Source organism: Macaca thibetana, chromosome 5 (assembly GCF_024542745.1).
Source record: "Macaca thibetana thibetana isolate TM-01 chromosome 5, ASM2454274v1, whole genome shotgun sequence".
Taxonomy (NCBI): domain Eukaryota; kingdom Metazoa; phylum Chordata; class Mammalia; order Primates; family Cercopithecidae; genus Macaca; species Macaca thibetana.
Genome location: NC_065582.1, coordinates 64,901,082 through 64,914,580, shown reverse-complemented (window position 1 = coordinate 64,914,580; position 13,499 = coordinate 64,901,082). Strand labels below are relative to the sequence as shown.

At 34.8% G+C, this 13,499-nt stretch overlaps 1 pseudogene; it reads right to left on the bottom strand.

Moving 5' to 3' along the window:
• Positions 1-1,089: 1,089 nt before the first annotated feature.
• Positions 1,090-1,863, bottom strand: LOC126954349 (survival of motor neuron-related-splicing factor 30-like; annotated as a pseudogene).
• Between the last annotated feature and the right edge of the window lie 11,636 nt (positions 1,864-13,499).

The window sequence follows — 13,499 nt, the reverse complement described above, 5'->3', positions numbered from 1 at the left end:
AACATACAAAACTGAAATAATACACATCCTAAAAATTATCTTCTTCCATTAATAGGAAGATGCTTTTCTATGCATGTATTTGGCTTAAACTCAACTCAGGATAACTGTGATGTTCACTTACACCAACAAATGCAGACAACTTGATCTAATTAACAAAAATTACAAACAGCTGAATGAACATAATATACAGGGAAATTATGGTCAGATTAATGCACAAGAAATACAAGAATTTTTAATGATGAAATATTCAGTACTCTTGTTCATTAGTTTAGCCTTTTTTTTTTTTTTTTTTTTTTTTTTTTACAAAAATAGTATCTACACTGTATACAGGGCTATACATCAGCTTTTTGTTCTCCCATATAAACATTACACATTCAAAACATGGTACCACTGCAGTAAATGAGAAAAGAAAAAACAAAAACAGGAAAAAAGCAAACATACAAAAAACAAAAACACCTTAGAAAAGGGAGCTCATCCTAAGGTTTCTTACATAGAACTAAGAGTACATAAAAACAAAACAGATCAATTTTAGAGATGGCCTAGTAGGCCTAGGAAACAAGTATTTGAGGAAAAACCTCAAAACAAACTTTGCCATTTACAAATTAACCTATCTTTTATACTTAACTGAACAACAGCTAAGTTTTAAAGTTGAAAATAAGAAAAATGAAAGGATCTCTTTAGCAGGTTGGTGTTTTTGCCTTGGTGTTCCAGTGAATTGCTAGAGTATGTGTCAAGTTCAAAGCATCTGAAAATTTCAAGTTGCAACTTACAAAAAGTACATACCATAGGTTAAGTAGGCACTTGATATTAGGATGATCAATAATTCATCTAAGTGCTGTATGAAACAGCATTTACAAAAGTTGCTTTATTCAACAAACTTTGAGGGAACCGTAGTACTGATAATGAGAAAAGTTAAACAAATAGCAGTTATCAAATGCAATTTCTTCACGTTTCATTCTACTGAAGTCAACCAATGATGACAATGGTATCTTGCTTACTCATCTAACAAATAATTTACCTTTAGAAAAATATAAGGATAAAAAGGTAAATGTAAAACCCTGCAGAGATGAAATCCAATAGTTTTTCTGATTATTGAGGCATCAAATGCCTGCCATTGTATTTAGAGGTATCTTGATATTGTGTCATAGGTTTATCGGCAATTCCAAATGTTCCTACTCCAACTTTGCCAGTCACACTCTCAGATGATGCAAAAATATTCCTCTTTACCTGGCCTTTTTTGTTTTTGGAATAGGCTCTGTTGTTGAATTGTTGCCATTTCACTTTCTGGTCCTCTCTTTCCTGCTCAAGTTCTTTTATTCTCTGAGCTTTTTTCAAAGCTTTCTTCCTTTTATATTCACGCTGCTGGGCAATCATTTCTTTTTTTGACATGGGTTTGTTGCCACTGTCCTCCTTTGCCTTCCCTCCTTATTCTACAGGCTTGAGGTTCAAGGGTGGAGTCACTTCAGCATTGCCATAACCAGCAAAGGTGATTGCAGCGGTGCCATTTTCTTCATCTATCTCTTCAGTCTCCGCTTCATAACACTGTCCATCTTCACTCCAGATTGCCATACACTTGTCTCCTACTTTCCATGAATGAGTAGGTTGAGTAGAAGCAAAACTGTCTGAACTTGCAAGCGTCTCAGAAGGTTGAGTTGACAGAAGGTCTTTGGTTAGTTCTATAACTTCTTATAAATCTTTCTTCAATTTTAGCAAATCTTCATTTTCTCCATTTCCAGATAATGCAGCTTCAACTTGCTGGAGCTGAGCTTTGTAGCTTGCCAGCTGCTTTGCTAAATCCTCTGACATCTTGTGTGGGGCTGGGGGCGGGGCGGCGGGAAGGGGTCGGGGCAAATGAACCCAGCGGTAGTGGTGGCGGCAGCAGCAGCAGTAGCAGGAAAATCTCCGCGACAACAAGAAGACGACTGGTTCTGAAAAGGAAGAACTCGGTCGGCGGCGAGGGGGAGGGCGCATTTTATTTATTTTAATATATCAATTCACATCTTAAAATTATTGTGAATACGGTTTCTGGTTTTAATATCTTATTTTTTATAGGAGTTATGCCACTGAAGCCTCTTTTTACTCTTACATTTAGCTGTTTTAAACACATAGTAGACAAAAAGTAGAAGAGGCTGAAATTGTGGTTTGTGTTTTCTTGCTTTTTCCCTAGTTCTTACTTCACTGCATGCACTTTTTATGTTTTCTGAGCAGTTTCTTAACATAGAGATACTTTTATGCTGTAGAATAGTGATTATATTAATTGTACCTGATTTTAGAATTTTATTGGAAATATTTTGATTATGTCACTGTTAAAGACCTTTCGTTCTCTAGATTAGAAAGAACGAACTCAAAGTTCTTTGTGCTTCACATCAAGAAAAAAGTTTAAATAGGGTTACTAAATTGGGTTACATAAATGATGCAATATGTTTGGAAAAGGCAAACAAAATCAGTTTTTCATTGATTTCTTCTTCCAATTTCTAGGGTACAGCAATGCAAATTTGATTGAGCAAATATTTTTCTCCCTTCCTTTACTCCATTTTCATTTGCAAATAACATGGAACTTAAAATTATTATTTGAATCATTCTCATTTTACAATAAATGGAACCATAAATACATTCTAAATAAAACTCCGAATTAGGTGGATTCTATTAAATTTCACAGGATATAACTTTATGGGATTTTTATTTGAACTCACAAGAAGTGTAAGTACCAGATGGATTTAACATGAAGCTGATGAAATTTCGTGAGGCTCCACCCTCATGACCTAATTACCTTACCAAGGCTCCATATCCTAATACAATCATATTGGGGGTTAGAATACCGACATATTAATTTTGAGAGGACACAAACATTAGTCCATTGTATTGAAACATGCTCATTAACTCATTTTCCTTTTGGACAAGACATTTTTTGTGACTCCCTCTCCACTCTTTCCGGTTTTTTTTTTTTTTAATTAAATTTCTATCATTTTGAACGATAGTGAACAAAGATGCCATAATGTAGTTAATACAATGTGGGAAAGGCTGTCTCCTTTGCACGTTAGATATAGAGCTTAGTAAGTAAAACGTTTTATTTAACAAAAACTATTAAGTACTTTACATTCCATAAAAAAATTAATAACTTAGAACAATTATGAAAAGAGGGGACTACTGAACAACTTGAACTAGAATATGGAATAAAATATTTTTTATTTGAAAAAATATGAATTTGAACAAGATAAAGAATCTATTTATTTTGCATTGTTGTCTGGTTACGTGAAGAGCTTAAGGAAATAAAAAATCTTGAATTGCTTCTCATAGGATATCATTAGTAAGGTAATTCTGGGTAGTGCATCAAAAAATGGACACAAGCAATTCCAGCACATGAGCTTATCTCCTGTAGAAAGAGCTTCTCTTGAAGCTCTTGGAACACTAGGTAACATCTTCAATATATGTTTTGGCAAACTAATTGATGAAAACAACAACGTATGACTTGGCTGTTATATGCATGAAAAAGAGTTTCAGGATCTTGAGGCTAACCATTGTCAACATAATGAAAAGATTTTGTAAATTCTAATAGTAATACCAAATAGTAATATGGTGCTAGGCACTACTCTAAATACCACACATATATTCACTCATTTAACCCTCATTTGACAGATGCAGAAAAAGGCACCAAAAGTTAATTTTCCCAGACCACACCAGTCCCAAGAGGCAGAGCCAGGAGAGAAATTGAGGCAGCCTCACTCCAGAGTTTATGCTCTCAACACTGTTTCCCTCTTCAAAAAGGATTATCGTAAGTGTGATAACCCATTGGGCTGGGGTTACTCACATACACTGTCTACATATGAGAGGTAATTTTAATCAAATATATCAAATCAATTGTATACTAGCTGAACTCTTCTTCTCCTGCCCCTGTAGTCAATTAACTAGTTTATGAGATTTTACTATAATTTAGTAGTTATTAATAATTATGTCCATTTTTCATAAGTCTATGTAAACTTTAATGTCAGTGGAAAAGGTCTTCTTACTCTTTTGGAATTCACAACTTTTGCACAGTGCTTTGACTTAGTAAATGTTTAACAGAATGCTACTTGAATAGGGAATGAATGATAGAATGCAAAGCATGATGTTAGTGTTTTAGGGGACCCAATAACTGGAACCCCTCTTCCCTACTCAAGGAAGTAATAACAACAAAAACACAAAAGACACAACACTTGGAAGGTAAAATTTCACCTTTGGTATTTCAAGCTAATATTGGAGAATGTAACTTATGTCTGCTAACAGGTATAACATTTGGTAGCACTTAACTTCTTGAATTAATTATCTATCACTGTATATAAATGATCTCGATTTAACAGTTTCAAACAACAATAAACATTCATTATATAACATCAAACAATTTCTCCTGATGAGAAATTCAGGACTTGATTGCTCTAGCTCAGGGTCCCCAATGAGGTTGTTGTCAAAATGTTGGCCTGGGCTGTAGTCTGAAGCTTGATTGAAGCCAGAAGGTCTGCCTTGCAAATGGCTTAATTATATCACTTACAAGTTGATGTGGGCTATTGGCAATATCCTCAGTCCCTTTCCATAGGACTGTTTGAGTGTCTTCATAACATTGCCAGCTGGCTTCTCCCAGAAGAAGCAAGGCAAAAGTCAATTTCTTTTATGGTTTTGCCCAGAAAGTCACACACTGTCATTTCTTCATTATTCTATTGGTTTTAAAAGTTAGCCAGATTCAGAGTGGTTGGTGTCTACACAAACAAGAGGTAGCCGGAGGAATGAATCATTGGTGGCCTGTTGGATGCTGGCTACCAAGTCCCTTGTCACTGTCAGTGACTAGGGCTGGCCTCCTCCATCAGAAACTGAACCTGCCAGTAGAGAAACATGGTAAAGGAAATGCACAGCTTCCCACTGAGTTCACTACCAGAAAAGAGAATATAATAACGAAGGACTGAGCTATGTGGGCCAAGTTTCTTCCTCCAAACTCAACCATCAGATTATTGGTCTCAATTTCCCTGGAATAGAGAGAGTAAGAATGGCAAGAGATCAAGAGTATTATAATGGAATGAAACATTAAAAGTGGAATATAATAGTTACAGCACTAACACACAATACAAATTTATGACTGGAAATCCGTTGAATTGGGACCTTAATTCATTGAATTCTAGTGAAGATGATAATAATAATTACCCATCTTTATAGAGTTATTTGCAGTTAAAATCTCTTTAATGTTCATTCCTTTATTTAATTCTGACAATGTGTTATTATCCCTATTTTGTAGATGAATAAAAAAGAGGCCCTGAATTTAAGTAAGAGATTTAGTTTCTGTGTGGCAGCACCACAGATAAAATTCAGGTCAGTTTTTGCCATTTTATCTGGATGGCTCAGATTCCTTGAAACAGATGTTTTTGTCAGCATAGGTAAAGTAGGATGGTTGTAATACACATGAAAAAAATACTATTGACTTGATTGGTGGAACTGAATAGAAGGGGAGTATAGAAGCTTAAAATATATTACTTTGAAATTTTAGAACAGAATAGTCGGATCTGTGGGAAAATGGCCACTATAATGTTTTGTTTAGCCAATACTGGACTTACAAAAGGCTGCAAATTTATCTTCAGCTGCTTCCGAGATTCTTTCACTCTTCTGTGGCTAAACAGTTAAAGAAAATAAAAGAGGACTGGGTGCGGTAGCTCATGCCTGTAATCCCAGCACTTTGGGAGGCCGAGACTGGTGGATCACTAGGTCAGGAGTTCGAGACCAGTCTGGCCAACATAGTGAAACCCCATCTCTACTAAAAAATACAAAAATTAGCTGGGCATGGTGGTGCACACCTGTAATTCCAGGTACTGAGGAGACTGAGGCAGGAGAATCACTTCAACCCGGGAGGTAGAGGTTGTGGTGAGCTGAGATCATGTCACTGCACTCCAGCCTGGGCAACAGAGGATGATTTTGTCTCAAAAAAAAAAAAAAAAAAAAAAAAAAAAGAAAGAAAGAAAAGAAAAAAAGAAAAGAAAAGAGTTTATTTTTTTTCTTGAGATATTAATTGGTACAGTTTTTTGTGTTCCTTACTTTGTAAGACTTATTTTTTTAAATGCATTTTTGTCCTTCAACTAAAGATGAATTTTGTCAGCTATTGTTTTCTTGTCCATACCTCTTACTGTCAGAACATCTCCTGCATACAAAAGATTTAGGGTGGAAATTAATTATAAAATAATCTCCCAAAGGTACTGCTGTGAACTATCAATTAACACTGTTTGGTGCTTTGATATTTTAAAAGGTTTAAATGGGGAAGTTTAATGTGTGTGTAAAGATGTGTGCAGCGTAAAAGTCCTGAAGCTACCAAAAAGAATACTATAAATCACAGATGGATTTCAGAAATTTCTGAGTGAGGATGCAGATCATGACCACATTAATTTGTTTGTTGAAGATTCAACCAGAGTATGGCATGCCAGGTGCTGGATATTTAGTGATGACCAAGGTAGACAGGTCTCTCATCCCTAGGCATATAATTGAGTTAGGAGGAAGCCATCAAATAAGTAAACAGGTTACTATGCGATGAAAAATTGCAGTAGGTGCCATAAAATAATAGATTTGAGAGAATATAATGAGCCTACTTTAGTTTGGAAGGTCAGAGCAATCCTTATCTAAAGAGAAGAGTTTTAAGGCTGGATCTGAAGAATGAATAAGAACCAGCTGTGAGCACTTCAGACTGAAGTTACAGAGATAATAAAGATTTTCATTCCCTGGAATTGACTCTGTATTGGTGAATGTATGGCTGTATAGAATAACATGTTTCTTATCTCTGTTCCAAAAGCCTTTCCAGTTCTTACCATAACATCACTACATTAATCCTGTTTTAGTGATATTGTTACATTGAGGAATGATGTAGGAGTTTAAGTAAGCACAAACTCAAAAAAGATCTGAAAAAATGCATTGTTTCCAACATATTTTCTAGGTTGAAAATTGGATGACTTCCCACAGAATTTGTATTTGAATTAATTGTTCAAAAGTATTAACCTTGCTCAGTGGAGTTATTTTCAAAATGTCTTTAGCTTGATCTTAGACAACAATTTAAATCTTATAAGTCCTCTTATTTTCATTCATACAAGACCTAAAAGCAAATCTCTATGTATATACATCCTTAATTAAAATAAATTCTTATGGTTATTTTGTTATTTAAACAATATGCAAAGCTTTGCATCTGATGCTTTTAATTCAAATATGCTGGTAACAACAAAAATAAATCTTAGCTCACTTTCTTCACAGCGTTTAGATCAGGTTTTAAGTTTTCTGACTTCTGTGTAAGCATTTTCAGAAGTTAGCTATTGCCTTCTCTATCTCAGCGTTCCCTAGCCCTAGCATGGTACTTGACAGCTAGTGAGTGTTTCATAAGTGTTTATTGATGCGTCCTTGTTGACTTAAAAAGGTAAAGGATATGTGATTGTCTTTTTAAAATAAAATATAACATATTGGTGCTAGAAAGGTGACCTTTAAGTTGCTATGCCAAATAATTGAACAGTACATAAGCCTTGGTGCCATGATTGTTAAAGTTTGGGTAAGTTTTCCCTTGGATGAAATTTGAAAAAAAGGTTTTAAATTTATGATACTATGCTTTGTTGGTATGCCGGGGTATTTTTGCTTCAAAGAGATTGGGTAATGGTGTCAGTAAAGAAGACAGGCAGGGAAGTGAGGGGCATGGGAGTTTGCCCACCTGGTCCTGTAGCACTATAATCCATGGAACACATTTGGGAGATTGTTGGAACAGAACTTTTTAACGAGGAAAATGAAGAGAGCCACATATGATCTGGATTTCATGGAGTAGAATCTGTCTTCCTTTTCTTAGAGTAAGCTTCACTTTTTACATACATAATGATAATAGGTCCATATAATTTCAATGGAAACTTTAAAAATCATGTGTATTTTGGAACCGTTACATAAAACAGGTTTAGACCATTAACTGTTTACTTAGACTGCTAAGGTTAGAATCTCAGCTTCGGCATTGACAAGCTATGTGGTCTTGGACTAGTTAGCTACCTTCTCTGGGCCCAATTTCTTAATTTGCAAAGTGAACATAATACTAGTGCCTATATAAAAGGGTTGTTTGCCCTGAGGATCCAAGTACTTTATACACTTAAAATGCTAAGAACTGTACCTTGCACATAGTTAGCTCTATAAAAAGTATTTGTTCAATAAACAATAATGAATATTCATATTAAAATTCAAGAACGTTACTATAAGTTTTGGATAAGGGAACTGAAGAATCTTCGTCAAATGCTCCAAATCATTGAGTGGAGTTCATGGGAGAATAGCTCAAATTCAAAGCTTCTAATTCCAAGACTGTCAGCCATATGTGTGCCTGCTTCTCTGCAATTAAGCCACAAAGGATTAGAAATTCTCTGTTACACAGGCCTGGAGTGTAAGAAGAATTATATATAGATCTATAAAGATAAAATCAAAGATCTCTGAGAAGAGCCAATGTGTGTATAAAAGAAGGGATAGCCCTAGAATGTGATGAGTTGCTCACTGTGAACCACTGTGAGCCACAAATGTGAGCCATGCATATGACCTTTTTTTCCTAATAAGGAACAAAAGGCATTAAGAAAAAGATTTCCAGCTTATAGGAATAAAGATAAAATTCTGTGTATCATTGAAATCAATGTGATGAACAATTTGCTACTTAAAATTCTTTTTTAATGAGCAAGATATAAACCAACAACAAATGGATTAAATTATTTCTTAGAAAATACTTCAAAGAATATTTTTTGAATATATAAATTAATGAAGACTTTAAAAAGGTCAGAACAAAGCAAACAAAGAATTCCTTTGGCAATTCACTGGGCAATCTCGATATATGTGAATTAGCAGGCTGTGCTGACAAGTTCTGTGTCATGATTTTTAACCCCTGCATCATGAAGTTTGGAGAACTAGAGCAAGCATTTAGAACTTACTGAGCAGATGTATTTGCTGAGGTTGAACATGCTGAGAAGCTCATCTGACTGATGTAAAGAATAGTTTACTAGAAGAACTCTGATGCTCATTAGTGATATTGTGAAAGTCTAATGTCACATTACCTATCACAAAGGTATCTTAGAATTAGCAATATACAAAAAGTACCTGGAGCTATTGACCCCTATTCCTACCAAAAGAATGAAGTATGTAACATTTTTATAATACTTTTTAACACTTGAGGCATAAAGACATTGCCTTCTGTTATGTGGAAATGACCATGGAATTATAATTGGAATTGGATCATATCTATTTTACTGTAGTCAATTTCTTGTTTAATTAATTTAGGTAATATTATCTCTCTTTTTCACTTTCAGACTTGCTTGCTTGAAATTTTCATTCTTCAAACATGTTTTCAGCACCTTTGGGTTTTAATGTCCTCTATCATCTTACAGGCTATTACACAATAGATGGACAAATAAGAGACATAATTCAGTTTCAGTGTTGAGGAGTTGTTTCTGTTTCAGTAAAGATGTTTTACACATTATTAGATTGGAAAAATTAGAAAGCTGAATAATGACAAGTGATGGCAGAGATGTGAGGATATGGGAAGCTTTAGTCACTCTGGAGGACAGTCTGGCACTTTTTGGATAAATAATTATAAAATGGATGATGACTCAGCAGTTCCATGCCTGGGTCCATATACCCAAGAGATACTTACAAATTCATGGTGGGGCATTTAGGAGCAATGTCATTGCAGAATTGCATATGTGTATATGTGTATGAGGTGAGTGTGTATGCGTGTATGTGTATATTTGTGGATGTGTGTGCAAGTGTGTATATGTGAGTGCGAGCATATGGGAGCATGTACGTGTGTGTGTGTGTGATGGCAGGTTCTAGGCAATCCAGACATGTAGTATTGAGATAGTAAATGCACGCTGTGAATTATGTACAGCAATTAAGTGTAAGAGATTACATGGATTCACAGCAACCTGGATGTATATTATATACATAATATTTTATTAAACTAAGAAATGAAAAATCAAAACCAATACATTTGCCTAAACTTAAAAATACTGACATTTGAGGTATATATTTTATAAAACTACACAAATAAAATTGTACTCACTAAACAGAATGAGTGATTGCTTATAATGGAAGTGGAGATGGGAGTGGGTGAGGAGCTAAAAGGTAATAAATAAAAACCTAAAATCAGAGAAGGGTTTTGTTTGGACCAATGACAGTAATAGGGCATGAACTGAGAAGTGCAGTGTAATTACTTCAACTGTCTGTCCCCAACATCCAAGAAAAAAAGTATTATAACAAAGGGAAAGTCTCCAAGAAATGCTCTAGAAGCACTTGGAGTAAGCACGTGCACAGATGAAAGAGAGAAAGAGAGAAAGACAGAGAGAGGGAAAGAAAGAAAAGAAAAGAAAGAAAGAAAGAAAGAAAGAAAGAAAGAAAGAAAGAAAGAAAGAAAGAAAGAAAGAAAGAGAGAGAAAAGAAAAGAAGGGAAGGAGGGAGGGAGGGAGAAAGAAGCAAGCAAGCATGAAAGAAAGATAGGAAGAAAGAGAGAAAAGAGAAAAAGAATAAAATAACTGTATTGTAGGAGCATCCCAGAGGAAATGAGATTTGAATGGGTTTTGTGCTGTTGAGTAAGAGTTGGCCAGGCCAGGTGGTAGAGAGGGAAAGTTAACAAGAAAGGGAAATACTCAAGTATATTCTGAACAATAGGAGCTGCAAATTCAATGGCATGAAATCAAGAATATGTGCCTTCTACTTGGAACCAAACATAGTTCAATATGACAAGAGCATATACTTCAAAGTGAAGTTATGGTAAGAGGAAGGGATAGAAAGGCAGACGGGACCTAGATCATGCAGGACCTTATATTCTGTGCTTCCACTTTTGAATGGGATTCTGAAGGCTATGGGAAGGATTTTCAACTAGAGTGTGATATTGTATTTTTACCATTCTGTCTCTAATTTTGGGCATGGTTATATTTAATGCCATTTCAAGTTTTATTTTATCTGAAAAGTCTTTCCTTTGTTTAATTCCTAAATGAATTGGATATAATCTCTGTAGCATTTAATACTCTTTTTTTAAAATAGCAGTTAGTGTACTCACAATTATGTGTCCTCTTCTTATCTGCCTTTTGGCACTTAGTAAAATAGGCCATATGTTGATAGATGATAGAAAATACCAAATCACCCATTGTTCAGTATGGCTCAGATGGGAAATGGTTGAAACTTGGAAGAAAACATTTTACCTAAGTGTGATGGCTCAGATTTAGGCAACACGTAACACAGGAAACACAGTGGGGTTTTCTTCAAATGTGTTATCAAAGAAGAAGGCAATTACAGTGTGGATCAGAGGGGCAGAGAGTAAAACTGAAGGAGGATATTATCCTCAAAAAGTGATTTTTTGATTTCAGAGAGATACTTCCAGCCTTCTGAGAGTTATCTTGGGCTAGTAACCATAGTCACCATTGCTTGAATTTTTATTTTATCATAATAGTTCAGATAATGTGGTTCATAAAAATGTATCAACTACCAAATAAGGTTGTCAGCTACAACTTCAAAAATAAAGTCTGGATTTAGTTCTAGATAGATGATACAACCCTTCAAAAATATGGAATGCACATTCCGGGTATATACCACATTGTTGGGTTATTCGAAATATAAGGTTAATACTTGTGATTAAAGTATTAAAGGAAAGCTTTCCTTCTGTGTTTGAATTTCACTGGTTAGTTACATATTATAAAAATCACTAAATCTGTAACTATACAGCATATTTCTGCTGAAGTCTTTTATAAATAAAATGAATGTTTGGTAAGTCAATTTCTCAGTTGAATCTTTCCCTGCCAGCTCAACCACAGAACTCAGAAATAAACATGAATTTCATCTCAAAGTTTTCCAAAAGATTTTTGTTAGTGCAGTAGTTATTCCCAAATGATTTGGCAACAGGCCAATGACAATGTTTATTAGTTATCTCCCCATGTCCGCAATTTCCCACTGCCTCTTCCTGCCCCAACTCTTTCTCCTCTAAACCTCCTTATCAGCTAGGAATTATCGTAAGTTTTTAGTGACTTTCTGTTTAAAATATTTGTAAATAAGCTTTGGGGTAGTTATAATGATGTAAACATTTTCAAAAATCTGTATTTGGTCATATATTCCTAGCAATGATGTGTTTCTGTGCAAGTATTTGAGGGAGTCCAGCCCCTCTTCCCTATATTCTATTTCAGTACGAAGGCAGCCCGTGCCAGATTTAGTCCTAGCAAAGTGGAGGGCTGCCCAAGCGTTTGCTTCATTTGAAATATTCTGGTAGTCAAATGTTTACACAGAGTCCCCAAATCCTCTGTCTTGAATCCATCATATTATTTCCAACTTACTGTCTATTTGTGAAAACTTCTAGTTTGGATGCTGGTTTCCAAGGAGGAAGCAGTGAAAGCGTCACTATTGGTCACTGTTAAAACAAGATTAGCCAACGCATTGGAATTTGTACAAACAGAAGAAATCTTACCCATTCTAAAGTGTTCTTGTTTCTTCACAAATTTATCTCTGAAATACCCTGAAATGCACTGCTTTTTAAAATTAGTTCTTGGAATGTTATTGTGAAGGTTTCCTGAAGCTGTGGCTGATAAGCCTTACTTGGAACTATGTTAAATAATTTTAAAAGAAAGACAAATTCGCCATGTAGAAATCTACAACAGAGATGTTAAAATAATTTAAAACTTACATGAATGTACAGAATCACACTTCAATTAATAACCTATTGATTCAAATGTAATTATCTATACTAGGAAGCCAATATTCAAAGGCATTGCATAGACAGGGATTTATGACATGGAAGAAAGTACCCTGTGTTTTATATAACATATTCTGTCATACTGTGAGTAAATAGAACAGACAATTTGTAAGCATGTTATGTGCCAACTAAAGATATATAGATTAACTGCAAGTGTCTGTTGAGATTTTTGAGCTGATTTAAGCAGTGTTGGTACATGAGAGATATATAGACTAAGGAAAATTCTACTTGGAGGACAGAAGATTATGCCTAACTGCATTATACTTATTTTAGTTACACACACATTGTAAAACAGCAGTGAGAACACCAGCATATCTGTGCACGCATTAAATTACATGTTGTTCATATTATAGTTCATTGTGGTGTTGTTTCCCTCGTTGCCAACAAGATTTGCTAAGCAAGTAGTTTAGTGATCACTAGTTGGTAAGAACAAAGTGTCACTGAGAGATACTGTCTCTCTAATGAAGAGCCATTTGTCTGCACACAGGAAATAATAACCAGGGCTTTATAATTGTATACTTTCCCTGAAAATGCTATTCAAACATGCTGATGGAATTAATGAATTTGTAAGTTATTTTTTTAAATTACACTTAGGTTTATAAGATAAACTCAGCATCTCTTTATCTTGAGTGATCTTCTAAGTGCAATCACTTGATCATCTTTCACCCACGCTTTTTTAATAATCCTACAGTACTTTGCATATGTTTTCATGCAGTATATTAGACTTTATAATTTTTTTTAAATAAATCTACTCCCAAATTGGGAG